Below are 14,633 nucleotides of genomic sequence, written 5' to 3' on the forward strand. Positions count from 1 at the left end.
AGCTTGGTGCATGAACTACACACATAGACATGGCCACACATGTAGTTTCAACAACAATGAGCACAGCAGCAAATAACCTGACTTAACCTAGTTCCCATGAATGAATGCACATGGGATATTTATGCCAATACTGTCTACGAGCTGTAAGAAATACTCAGCTTGCAACGAGAAAAGAGACTCGTTTATCATGAACCACCATCTGTCAAAATAGTTTTTGGAGCCGATGGCATGCCTCAGCCTGAATGTGGCAGCAGCTCCTAAAATTGAGTGTTTGCGTGTCAGAAAGTAATCGTTTCTCTCCAGGGTTTTGTCACCTTCAAACTTAGGCAAACCCCCAAAATGGATCCATTTCATTGCAAACATCAGCAAAAGAAAAGAAAAACTTTGGACGTGTCCTGAATGTGTGTCGATTTCAACTGAGAATATGAGATTAGTTTTAACTGTTTCCGACGGGTCGAGTTTTTTGACTTGTGTATCATGAATAGCAACAGCTGTCAGAAACAGTTTCTTAGACTTGTATGTGTTCACAGCAGTTATATTCATAAAAATGACATAAATCAAACTAAAGCTCAGTGTAAAGGTTCCCCGCTTCAATGCAGCCACAACAATGCACGCATATTTTATATTACGGGCAGATTTCAGATTACGCAGACACACACACAGCCCTTATTTTCCGGACAGGAACAGATAGGCCCGCTGACTCAGGGGATGTCTTGTGTGTGCCTGTATGAAACAGCATCTGTAGCGAGTGCTGACAGATAGGCAGACAGATCTGAGCAGATAACAGCAGATTTCTCCAGCTAGTAACCATTTCTTTTAGACAACGAATCACTGAGGGAGATTACATGGCATTACAAAGGGAATCATGTTATGCCCCATTGGGTTACACAAGGTGAAGCCTGAGGGCTCCTGTCAATAACCACTGCTGCTAATTGTTATTGGAGCTAATTATCTGAGCTAATACTGTGACTGCAAATGCATGACAATAAATGAGCCCTGAATGTAAAGGTAAGATAGACCCTGACCCTGTCCTTATTGGTTGAGGATTTAGCAGTAATTGTGTTGGAAAGATCTTAAGTGAAATGTCACCTTTTATTAAATTATAAATCTTTCAATAAACCTCTATCAAAAGATTTAAAAAAATGTTTTTCGTATGCTGAACAATCTTTTCACTGCTTTTTTTGTTTATGTAAATACAATGTAATGTAATGTACAATTGCAATGTAAAACAAAAAATGTCTAGAAGCAAAGATACATTTTAAGACTTGTCTTTTCTGTGCATGCAGATTCATAAGTTGATCTTCCCTTGTTCTGCTAAAAAGTATATTGTAAGATTTAAAATGCAATATCAAAGCATATTTTGGTGCTCTGGTTTTGCTGGGTTGGTGTTTAGTTTTTTTTAGTTTTTTTTTTGCAAAATCCTCCCAAAATTCCCTAATTCAGTGCCGTGAAACCTTTAAACCCATAATGTAGTGTGCTGTCACATTTTTCACTTTTTGTGTCAAAGGTAAATAAATACATGCTGAAGAGGCCTGTCGGAGCATATGTATTTGTGTGTATTAGTGTACATACATGCTGAAGTTCTTACAGAGGAACCCAAGTGTGCCAGAGAAGACACACTGAAACAAGACAAACACGCAGGTAGACCTCCTCCTCACATTCAACTACACACCTGTCATTATACTGAACACAGTACAGATCAGCTACACATCCATCACACTCCCTCTGTGTTTTCACAATGACAGTTCAAACTCGATGACACGACTGGGCAATTTGTTCAGATCTGTCTGTCTGTCTGTTTCTCTGTCTGTCTGCATGTATACCTGTCAGTGTCTATCTGTCTGTCTATCTGCCTCTATCCATCTGACTGTCTATCTGTCTGTCTGCCTGCCTGTCTATATGTCTGCCTCTATCCATCCGTCTGTCTATCTGTCTGCCTGTCTGTCTATCCGTCCATCTGTCTATCTGTCTGTCTGTCTGCCTGTCTATATGTCTGCCTCTATCCATCCCGTCTGTCTGTCTGTATGCCTCTATCCGTCTGAGTGTCTATCTGTCTGTCTGCCTGCCTGTCTATCTCTCTGTCTGTCTATATGTCTACCTGTCTGTCTATCCGTCCATCTGTCTGTCTATATGTCTGCCTCTATCCATCCCGTCTGTCTGTCTGCCTCTATCCGTCTGACTGTCTATCTGCCTCTATCCATCTGACTGTCTATCTGTCTGTCTGTCTGCCTGTCTATCTGTCTGCCTCTATCCGCCTGACTGTCTATCTGTCTGTCTATATGTCTGCCTCTATCCATCTGTCTGTCTGTCTGTCTATCTGCATGTCTCTATCCATCTGTCTATCTGTCCGTCTGTCTGGCTGTCTATATGTCTGCCTCTATCATCCGTCTGTCTATCTATATATATATGTCTGTCTGTCTGTCTGCCTGCCTGTCTATCTGTCTGTCTGTCTGTCTGTCTTTCCGTCCATTTAAATTCAGTCCAGTGTTCCCTCTGAATCGCTGTAATGGTTTCTTAAATTCCATGAAACTGCTCAGTGTCTCGCTCCACATGTTGTCTGTTCCTGCGAGGTGCTCCAATCAGAGTGATGCTCCACTCCTCCTGTGGTGTTGGTGCGCGTCAACACCAGCTCAGCCCTGATTGTCCAGGAGCCAGGCATCATATCAGGGGGCCTCATCAAACAAATAATAGCCTTAAATTGACAATCAGAACAAGTGGGGCCTTCCTCCGGTGAGCCTGTGAGCTCTTCCCAGTGATTAGGGAGGAAAAAAGGTCCATAATGCAGCCGTTTCCATATTGATCCTTTAATAATCTCTAATTCTCCTCAGCCTCTTCTCCAGCTGCAGTCCCATCATGCCACAGGATGAATTTAACTGATAGGATGCAGGATGATACTTTACTATCTTTTTTTTATTATTATTTATTTTTACTCTGGTGGTAATTGTAGTAAGGCACCTTTTTGAATTAATTTACTGGAGGAAAGCAGAGAACTTTGTAATGAGAAATGTTGACCTGTGGTGTCTCACATGAACCGACACATTTTAGTGATACGTAATTATTCTCTTATCATTGAGATGAAAATATTATTTTCACCCCATTTACTGTCTTCAAAGATAAATGATGTCAGAGATGTAATCCGTTTCACTGTCTGAACAGACTTGAATCATTATTACTCAGATAAGTTAGTCATTGTACGGCTCCGAAAACACAAATGCTTAAAGAACACAAAGACTTCCGAATGGCGTCTCTGTCTCCTTCCCTGCCAACTGACCCTTTTGTCTCCGCATCCATACCTCAGCAGCGATACTTGTGACTAACCCGGATGTTAACCCTATTATTTTGGTTTGTTTAGACCATTTACTGGCCAGAAATAGCTCATCACTTACCACCTGTTATTTACCAATTTCCGCCAATTGCGTGCCTGAAAGCGTGACTGGAGAGTTGCTGGGACCAGCCAATGTGAAACAGGATAAAAAATACAAAACATTATTCTGAAGTCGTCCGTCTAAAAAATAACTGGACGTCAAACGATACGTCAAGGGTTAAACCGACATAAACGGGAGTGCATTGTGCCAAATCATGCCCACATCAAAGGCTTTTAACAGTCCCACTTGATACTGACAGGAAAACAGTTACAGATATGGAACTGCATGATAAACAAATAAGCCTTTCATAAAGGAGATTGCTGAAGATTAAAGTTTGCACAGTGACAAATGTGTTGAAGCACTTTCAGTGGTTAATGCGTGTTCAGGTTTTTTTTATTATTCATTTTCCTCTTAAAGGAGTTTTGTCAAGTGTCCTGAAATAACAAAACATGCTTTGAAATCCTGTACCCATCAACACTCTTCATTTGGAGTGCTTACAAGAATAGAAGCCTTTTTGGAAAGATTAGAGAAAGACTTGCGTTAAGATGTTGCCGCGCACTTTGAAGGGAGAGTGTCTTGATGTGTCGGTTCATTTATAAACTAGAAAGAAACACAGATGAGAAATTTCAGTTGTCATTTAAAATGACTTTTCATAAAAGATTAGTGTTTTTCTTCAGATTTACAGCTCTGTATGCTATGTAAATATTTGGGATATTAATTACATATGCATATCTGATGAATTATTAGTGTTTTTTTTACGTAGTATCATTGAGATACTATTATAGCTTTTTATTAATGTTTAGAATAATTTTTGTATGTTTATATTTTCATTTTGTTGTTTATGTGATTTTTTTAAAATAGAGTGCCTATATGGTTTTTATTTCAGTTCTATTTATTTTAGAACATTAATCTAAGTGAAAATTAGATATTTTACTTTGGTATTAACTAGCTAAACTAAAATAAGTTTAAGTTGATATATATTTAATTTAAGTTACGTTTTTTTTAATGTCAAGTAATGAAAATCAGGTTTTTGTGGCTTTAGTTTTAGTTAATTAATAATAACCCTGAATTATTATACCACAAAGGAATTTTTTTTTTTTTTTTTACTTCAAACAAGAACATCATTATTCTTGAAGATAAAGATAGATAATGTTAATTGTGTCACAGGTGCTTGCTGCATTGTGAATTTATGTTGTCATAAATAAACAGTGCCATAAAGAGAACCGTCATATAGAATTATGGGTAAGGGTCTAAGGTTATCTCTTGTGGTGGTTTGCATATAACTTTATATTGTGACTGGCTTTTTGTTGTTGTGAGCACCACCATCACAGAGTTAATGACAAATAAAACACTAGACTTTCACACAGATGCATCAGCATCCACACTTACGTTCAAAAACTTTGTACGAAGCGTGAGGACATCAACACAGTGTCGCATTAAATGTTAAATGTGCAATAAAGCAATTCAGTCCGGCACACGCACAACTAACACGCGAGTCGAAAGGAAAGACCGGTGTGGCATACAATCTGAGGGCTGTTTTGAGAAACCTGCACTGACATGAAGGTTTTTCCATATCGTTTAGTCTTGCCCTCCCCACAGATATGAGATATAAAGGGCCTAGCGTGCCTTGATCACTCCAAGGCTTGTTCCAGCCAATGAAGATGAATGGCTGTTATCACAGGCTCCATCTGAAAACATGGCACTCCGCTCTGGCTTCTTTGAAGCAGCTTCCATGTAGGACAACCGCTGAAATGTCCAACAACGGGAGCAGTGCCAATCAGATTGGCTTTGGGTGCAGTAACACAGGACTGTAGCAATGTTTTGTTATATCTCATGATGGTGGCGGTCCTGGAGGTGCTTATGGCTCTGGGAGGAAATCTGTGGTATTACTACAGATGTATCAAATCCCCTTCAATTCAAACTTAAAAAGGGCCTCATTATCACTTCTAAGCACAACAAATGCTCCTTACAAGAAAAGGATAGTGTTCTAAAGCAGCAAAAAATATTTTCATTTTCTCTCTAAAAAAGGCCACACGTCTGTGCACTGATGTTAATCTTCTGTGCTGATGATTGACGGCACTGGTACCATCAGTGCGGTCTAGATGACTATGAAAATGCTTTTATTTAGCATTTTTCTAATTTATTAGAATCTTGTATTGTGAATTATATCAGCATTTTGACTACACAATTTGACTAAAAAGTTAAATTAACGAAAACTCGTAAATTATTCTTACCTTTACACAAAAACCCGCTATAATGTGTAATTTTTAAATATATTTTAATCCCAATGAATCCCATTTTATATATATATATTGTTCAAAAGTTTGAAGTCAGTAAGATTTTATTTGTGTTTTTAAAAGAAGTATCATTTTTTGGAATAACGGTCCACTATGTAACTTATTTGTTTAAAATTAACTCAATTTAAATAATGAATCAATACATCATCAATACTTCTTACCCCGAGTCTGTGATAAGCCAATTATAAGTGTTCTATTTTAGACCTGTCGGAATGGTTTTAGCGGGAAAATGGTGTACATACGTCACTCCCCTCTGCATGTGTAAATAGAGAAAAGTTGGCTACTTTGACTCGTGTGGAGCTGCTAAATCTCCCACCAGTTCAAATTTCTTTTCTTTTTTTTACACAGAGAGAGAGTCTGTTGGCAAGAAGAGAATGTGACAGAACTCGAAATAAAAAGAGAATCAACATTCACTTGTCTTTTCTGAGATAGCGAGAGGGATTTAAAATGTTGTAAAAGTGACGCAGCGATGGCTTTTATGACCGTTCGCAAAGACCCGCCCCCTTTAGTCAGTGTTGCTATGTCCGTCAAGCTACGCCGCTCTCACACACACCATGTTCTCACACTCGCAGACAGTGAAAAATATATCGCGGAGCAGAGAGGACACTGACAACGCGCTGACAGACAGAACAGGTTACTTTTGATATTAAACAAAGTATCAACTTTAATATTTGGTTATTTTTTAAAGATATTTAAACAATAAATACCGTTTCGTGACAGATCGCTGTAGAGCCTCAGTTAAAGCTGCTCGTGAACCGACCATGTCTTCCTTCTAGTTAATTTATAGCATCAAATAAACATGAACATAAGTAGGAATGTTGTTTTAACCGTGGAAAGGTGTCCACTGCGTTTCTGAAGTTAAAATTCTCCCATGTTAATCTACTAACTCTCCTGACTGCTTTGTCGGACAAAAATGGCGGATTCAGCGAATGGCAGATTATGATTGGTCAGAACGCCTGTCACTCAAACTCCCTGCGAAGGGTGTTACAATTGAAAAGCAAAGTTAACATTTAAAAGAACAGCATTTATTTGAAATAGAAATTATTTGTAACAGTATAAATGTCTTTACTGTCGCTTTTGATCAATTTAATACATTGCTGAATAAAAGTGGGCTTATAAATTTCTTTTGAAAAAAATCGTATTGACCCCAAACGTTTAACGGTGGCGTAGTTTTTTTTAAATAAAATTCATAGTCTTCAGGTTTGCAGTGATTGAAATTTTATATATTATCTTGTTTAAAAGACCACTTATCCTTCAGTAGAAAAGAGCATTGAATGACTCTTGTTCGTCTGGCTACGAACATACAGAAGTTTGTTGATTCTTGTTTTCTTAAAAAGTACAATAAGGTGGTCAGCTTTAACGTTGAAGTGCATCACACACACACACACACACACACACACAAAAGCGCAATCTGCATGTTTTAAAATCTCTTGTTTTCCAAGTACGTCCCCAGACTGATCAGACTACTTTAAGCTGCTAATCATTTTTCATATTGTGAAATGAAATCAAAGTGTGGTTAGACTGCTGATTAAGAATATATTAAGAATGCATTAGCAATTTATGAGGGCTTGATGGCAGAGGTTGTTTGTATGTACAGTACAACACTCAAGTCAGACTCTCGGCTCAGTTCTCATCTCTCTTGATTAGTTCACAATGAATTCCTTTCTGCCACCTCCATCAAATGTGCATGTTATGAACGAACAGATTTCAAAATCCCAATGGATGATTGTTTTATTGAGCATATTCACAGTTTAAACAACTAAGTATGTGTATACAGTTCAAGTAAACATCATAATCTTTCATTTTTTGAGCAAAGATTTTGTCAGGGTTTGGGGTTGAGGAGATGAAGCGAGGACTCAATTGCAGGAGAATGGGTTTTATTAATAATAAGAATAAACAAAACACAAACAAAAACTACCCCGAGGGGGAAAACAAGACAGACTTGACTCAACTTGACTTGACTTGACTTCGGCAGCAGGGAAACACACGGTGTACATATGACAACGAAACAGCACAGGACTGAAAACACAAGGAGATTAAATAGGAAGAACAAACAAAGGAGGTAACGACAGAGGACAGGTGGAGCAAATAAATCAGGTAACGAGGGAGGACAGGTGGAGCAAATAAATCAATAATCAGGTAACAAGAGGGAAGGGGCTAGACAATTAACTGGAGAGCACATGGCACAAAAGAAACATACATGACAAGCCATGTGCTCACACCAAACACAACTAGAACACAAGCACATGGCCTGTAAAACAAATCACAAGCCATGTGCTCACACAAAACGTGACAACATGAAAGCACACAGCTAGTGTAAAACACAAGCTGCGTGCTACACAGTACAAGACATGAAAGCACATGAAACAAGGCATACAGACAAGACAACATAGGAGTGTCAGGGCTCTGTCACAAAACCAAGAAATAGACCAGACAGAAGTGACAGAACCCTGACAGTACCCCTCCTCTAAAGGGACGCCACCTGGCGTCCCTAACAAGGAACACCACAAAACAAGACAGGAACATGACAACTCACCAACAGATAACACAAGACGGGAAGGTCAACACATAGAGACAAAGTGGGGGGGGGGGGAGGGAGGGAAGCCAAGACAGAGCCTGCAAGACAGTCCAGGAAGTCTCTAGAAGGGACCAGGGAGGGTTGAGCCAGGGAGGCTCAGGCAGGGCTAGAGTCCTGGCAGAAGGCCATGGCGGTGCCGGAGGGACGGACCAGGCAGGCTCCGGCAGATCTGGAATCCTGGCTGGGGGCCAGGGCGGATCCGGCGCTTCAGGGGGCCAGGGCGGATCCGGCGCTTCAGGGGGCCAGGGCGGATTCGGCGCTTCAGGGGGCCAGGGCGGATCCGGCGCTTTCGAAGACACAGGATCGGCTGAGCTGGTGTGAACAGTCTCCGGCTCGGCAGGCACGACATGAAGAGACTTAGTCTTGACAGACAACCCAAGCGGAGCCGGCAGGGAGAGGCGCTTGGGCGGCCCAGGCAGGGCGAGGCGCTTGGGCGGCGCAGGCAGGGCGAGGCGCTTGGGCGGCGCAGGCAGGGCGAGGCGCTTGGGCGGCGCAGGCAGGGCGAGGCGCTTGGGCGGCGCAGGCAGGGCGAGGCGCTTGGGCGGCGCAGGCAGGGCGAGGCGCTTGGGCGGCGCAGGCAGGGCGAGGCGCTTGGGCGGCGCAGGCAGGGCGAGGCGCTTGGGCGGCGCAGGCAGGGCGAGGCGCTTGGGCGGCGCAGGCAGGGCGAGGCGCTTGGGCGGCGCAGGCAGGGCGAGGCGCTTGGGCGGCGCAGGCAGGGCGAGGCGCTTGGGCGGCGCAGGCAGGGCGAGGCGCTTGGGAACGGCCTCAGGGCCGACAACAGGCTTTGGAAAAGACTCCGGGCTTTGTGGGACGCAGGAAGCCCTTCTCCGCCTCCTCCTCCGTCTCCGAAAGGGAAGCGGCGCAGCAGCCTCTTCGGCCACCACTGGGGGCGTGACAGGGAGAGCGGACGGCTCTGGGACCACAGGGCTTATGGCCACCGAAGTCGGGTCCTCCTGGACCACCAGACTTGGGACCACCGAAGTAGGGTCCTGCTGGAACACCGGACTAGGGACCACTGAAGTCGGGTCCTCCTGGACCACTGGACCTGTGACCACTGAAGTCGGGTCCTCCTGGACCACTGGACCTGTGACCACTGAAGTCGGGTCCTCCTGGACCACTGGACCTGTGACCACTGAAGTCGGGTCCTCCTGGACCACTGGACCTGTGACCACTGAAGTCGGGTCCTCCTGGACCACTGGACCTGTGACCACTGAAGTCGGGTCCTCCTGGACCACTGGACCTGTGACCACTGAAGTCGGGTCCTCCTGGACCACCGGACTTGAGTAAGCAACAGGAGCCCTCCTCCTGCGCTTACGAGGGCGAGGTGATGTGGAGACAACCACCTCTGGGGAAACTGCAGCATCTTTAAACACACCTGGGTGGGTTGCAGTAATCACGGGCGTCTCAGGATAGGTGGTAGATGAGGTGGACCCGCTCTTCCTCCTCCCTCTCCCCGAAGGGGTCATCGGAGGACTGGGGACGTGGCAGTATGTGAGGTGAATGGGAGGTGGGCCAAGAGGTGGAAGGCCACCCTCCTCTCCACGGTTGTATACAAACCCCACAAACTGCCAGAAAGACAGTATCCCCAGCATTTCCATCTCCCAGGCGCGGACAGGCTCGTTCAGGCCGCTGTTAAAAATGTCTTTAAGCGCCGTGTTGTTAAAGTCGAGCCCCTCCGCAGTGATGACAAACTGGTGGGCAAACTCCTTCACTGTAGACTCCCCTTGGCGAAGAGAAAAGAGCTTGCCATAGCGCTCCATCGTCTGACGAGTGGAGGGGCAAGGGCTGGGAGATGGAAACAAGAAGATGCCCATTCTCTGCTGAGTCCTCTGATGGCTGTTTCGTTCTGTCAGGGTTTGGGGTTGAGGAGATGAAGCGAGGACTCAATTGCAGGAGAATGGGTTTTATTAATAATAAGAATAAACAAAACACAAACAAAAACTACCCCGAGGGGGAAAACAAGACAGACTTGACTCAACTTGACTTGACTTGACTTCGGCAGCAGGGAAACACACGGTGTACATATGACAACGAAACAGCACAGGACTGAAAACACAAGGAGATTAAATAGGAAGAACAAACAAAGGAGGTAACGACAGAGGACAGGTGGAGCAAATAAATCAGGTAACGAGGGAGGACAGGTGGAGCAAATAAATCAATAATCAGGTAACAAGAGGGAAGGGGCTAGACAATTAACTGGAGAGCACATGGCACAAAAGAAACATACATGACAAGCCATGTGCTCACACCAAACACAACTAGAACACAAGCACATGGCCTGTAAAACAAATCACAAGCCATGTGCTCACACAAAACGTGACAACATGAAAGCACACAGCTAGTGTAAAACACAAGCTGCGTGCTACACAGTACAAGACATGAAAGCACATGAAACAAGGCATACAGACAAGACAACATAGGAGTGTCAGGGCTCTGTCACAAAACCAAGAAATAGACCAGACAGAAGTGACAGAACCCTGACAGATTTGTTCAAACAGATGTAGTTTTTACATCTAAATCCTACTTCTCCAGTCGATTTACATTGTGTATGTGTGTGTTGAAACATATGTCTAATGAACTTTATAGAAAAGCAACTAGACTTTCATAGTAGCCTATCTATGATTTCTGGAATGATTTCATTCAAAATTTTGCCAAAAAATTGCAATAAGGTTACATTAACTAACTTTAGTTAATGCGTTAACTTAGATTAACAGAGCAATACATTTGTTACATTATTTATTAATCTTCAACGTTAGTTAACTGTTCATTGTTAGTTCATTTTAGCTCAGGTCCATTCAATAATATTAACAGATACAGTTTGATTTTAATCATGTATTAATAAATGTTGAAATTAACATTAAGATTAATAAGTGCTTTAAAAGTATTTTCCATTGTTGTTATGTTAAAAAATGTAACCTTAAAATGTTGCCAGAAGACATAACACTGTCATAAAAACATAAAATGTTGTACACTCAGTAATTATTGTGAAAATTATCAATTGTATTTTCTCCTACATCCGTACTAGTTACTAAAAACGCATTCAACTAATATTAAGGTCAATCCCAGTATGTTGCCTTGAACTGTATTATGTCTATGGCCTATTTTGGTCAATGTCATAACATGCACTTTGTCTGAATGTTAAAATACACCTTTTAATTCACAACGGATGGCTGTCCTGACCTTTGACCTCTTTAGTGTGCACTCCCTCACAGTGAAAGCGGTCAAGTCAGGAGATGTTTATGGTCCTCTCTGCTCAATTTCTCCCTTTCTTCCTTTCTCTCTACTTCCCGTGTAATTATTTCCTTCAGGGTGATGCGTGAAGAGAGGTCAAACAGGGAAGGGTCCTTCAACCTCCTCTGCTGTCTCCGCCCCGCTACCACTTCAGAAAGTAGCAGGAAATTACAGGGGATCACATAAATTACAGCCGGCCCACCAGCGAGTGGCAGGCAGCACGCCACCCATCAGCGGGGCAGAGGAAGGGTCGACCCCCATAAGGCCCGAGGGGGCCTGCAGCCAGGTACCACATGAGTACTGTGAAGCACACAACACAAAGCAGACCCACACATCACATACATCAAGAGACAAGGCACGGTGCGTGCTGGAAAAATGCTGCCTAAGTATGATAGACGCTCATAGCCGTTCACATAGAACGCGTTATTCCATGCACTGACTTTCCATTGTTTTTCAACATGCGTCTTTCGCAGTGTAAAAAATTCAATAAAAAAGTGCTGGTAAGTTAAAAGAAGCTCACCTTTTAAAATGTGCCTCTAGCTTCTTTTCTTTTTTTTATCCCACTGCCTTTTAAATGCAAACACGCGTTCTGTGTGAATGGCCACTCAGTCTTTCTGAGATTGTTCTGGAGACATTTAAATGGGTCATTTCCTGGTTCATTAAATAGATGGGCTGTGTCTGAAATATAGCTAACACTTTAAAATATATATTTCAAACTTTTGAATAAAATGTTTACTTTTATAAGAACATACTATTACAGACTTACTACTTTGATTAGATGTGTTATTAGCCTTTTTAATTAATGTGAAATTTACAGCCTTTTTTTAAAGGGTAACTGTTGCCAAAATTGAACCTATGCTCTTTTTGTTTATCTACCCGAGTTAAACTTTCGTGTAAAAGCATAATTCGAATGGAAATGCCACTTTTAAGATTGACCGTATTCTAGTTTTAGGTCAAAATGCCTTTTGAATGGGAGTGCATGGGGCACTTCTATGATAGCATTGAAATCGCTATTTTTAAAACATGACACAACATAAAACTGTGCTCGAAGTATCCCCAGGGGCTCTACACATGAACTCGAGCATTGACTACATTGTTTGTGTACACAAACTTTACTAAAAAAGTTAACTGTGTTGTCGTTGTCATGTGACCTACCCACCAGCATCACTTGTGTTGCTTCACGATTCAAAAATCCTCTCTTGTGGCCTCATGGGATAGTAAAGTGCCCATTGTATTTGCACCTTAAGCCCGGGACGTACTCAGCCGTGAAAGCCGACTGTGTCGTCGCCTCTCGTCATCTGCATCTCAGCCAAAAAGCTGCGCTTTAACACACCAAAAGGACTAAAGGCGACTGTCGACTTTAGTTAAGCTGAACAGCCAATCAGAGGTCTCTCTCTCATCAACGTGCTAAATTGGCCCCAAAAAACTAGAGCCAACGGTGCGGAACACAAAGAACAAACTAAGCTGTCAGACGCTCAAAAGTGGCCGACAGCAGACCGTCTGCTTGTTGTGTCCTGGCCTTTTGAACCTTTCCAGAAGTAGTGAGTAATCTGCATACTTTTCGCCTACTGCTTTATAAATACTGTGAATTCGGACACAATACTCTTTTCACATACTGTTTTTCACCTACTACATACAGCAGTAGGGAAGTATGCAATTTTGGATGTAGCCATGTTCTCATGAAATCTCATTTCTCTGACATATAGTTCCTAGTGAAACAGGAAGTTTGGCAGGAAGTTTTTTAAAGGTGGCCAATAGGCTTTTGATATGTCACTGTCATGAACAATGACATGCTACTTGCTAGATGGTTTCTGGTGTTCCAGCACTAGTGGGAGGGGCATTCTCATTCTAGAGAGCATCTGATTGGACAAAAATGTGTGTAGTGCAGGATGAGTCATCACTTTGTTGCTCTTTTTTTTTCCATGAAGAAAAAACTGCAAATACGGTAGATGGCCTCTAAAACTGCAAAAACTAGCAATAGATGACTTCAAAACACAATTTTGATTGTGGTTTTAATTTAATAGAGTCTGTAAAATACAACGCTGTTTACAATAAGTAATAATTCCACAGTAATTCAAACAGAAACCGTTTGGAAACATTCCATAGGATAATTTACTGATCCTTTACAAAATGGATCCCAAAGTTGTTTAAAACAAGCCGAACGATTCCATGGGAATTAAAACAGGAACCTGTTTCACCACATCAGTGAGCTCAGTGAACACGGCACAAACCTCTAGACATGTGTACTTCGCTGACATGTGTACGGAGGCCCTATTATGGCCCGCTTTAGTCAGATGATGTCATAATCATGCGTCACAATCGACTAGGAGGCCCGCCTCGTATCTGTCGCCAGGCAGAATAAAACTCATCCGTCATTCACCGGTTGATTAACGCGCTCCAGATGTTTCTATCCTCAGATTTCAGAAGCACCCTCCTCCAGTCTTTGTTGTGATAATGATACAGTACCCTGTGCGCAACTGTTTATATTTCTTTCCGTTGGGCTACAGACTAGTTACATGCTCAGAAATTCTTGGAGGGAGCCAGGCTCTCGGAACATAATCGAGCGCCTGAGATGAAAGAGAATCAAATTAATCTTCCGAAACTGTGCGTTCTAATTCATCATTGTAGTTCTCACGGGACGCCGCCTGTTTGGCCCTCATCTTTCAGACATACTTTACCACTGGCAGTTGCGCTGTACGTTGGGAGATGGAAAGGGCCACCGTGTCTACGTATGTAATCAATACACGAATGTCACAGCTGTTAAGCCAGAATTAGAGATGTACTTCCTACAGGAAAGTATGGATCAGACTGCACGAGAATGTTCAAGCCATCCAAAAGATTCTCAGCATCGTTTGCTGATGTCATTCATCTCCACAGATCCAAAGAAGTTAAATATCTAATCAAATATGATCCCTTGTTGGTTAACACATTAAGCTATCCCAGCTAACAGATGTAGTCTCTAAAACATTTTGCTAACGTTCCCATAATGTCATGAAAATGTTCAAATCATCCAGTATTTTTAAACATTTAAAAAAGTTTGGCTTTTTTTTTTTTTTGGTTATGTGAATGTTAAGGGAACATTCCTAGCCTTCATCATTTTGCCAACATTGTTGGAACGTTACTTTTGAATGTTCTCTGAACTTTCTGAAACATTTGGAAAAC

Source organism: Phoxinus phoxinus (genome assembly GCF_949152265.1).
Source record: "Phoxinus phoxinus genome assembly, chromosome: 5".
In the NCBI taxonomy this organism is placed as follows: Eukaryota; Metazoa; Chordata; class Actinopteri; order Cypriniformes; family Leuciscidae; genus Phoxinus; species Phoxinus phoxinus.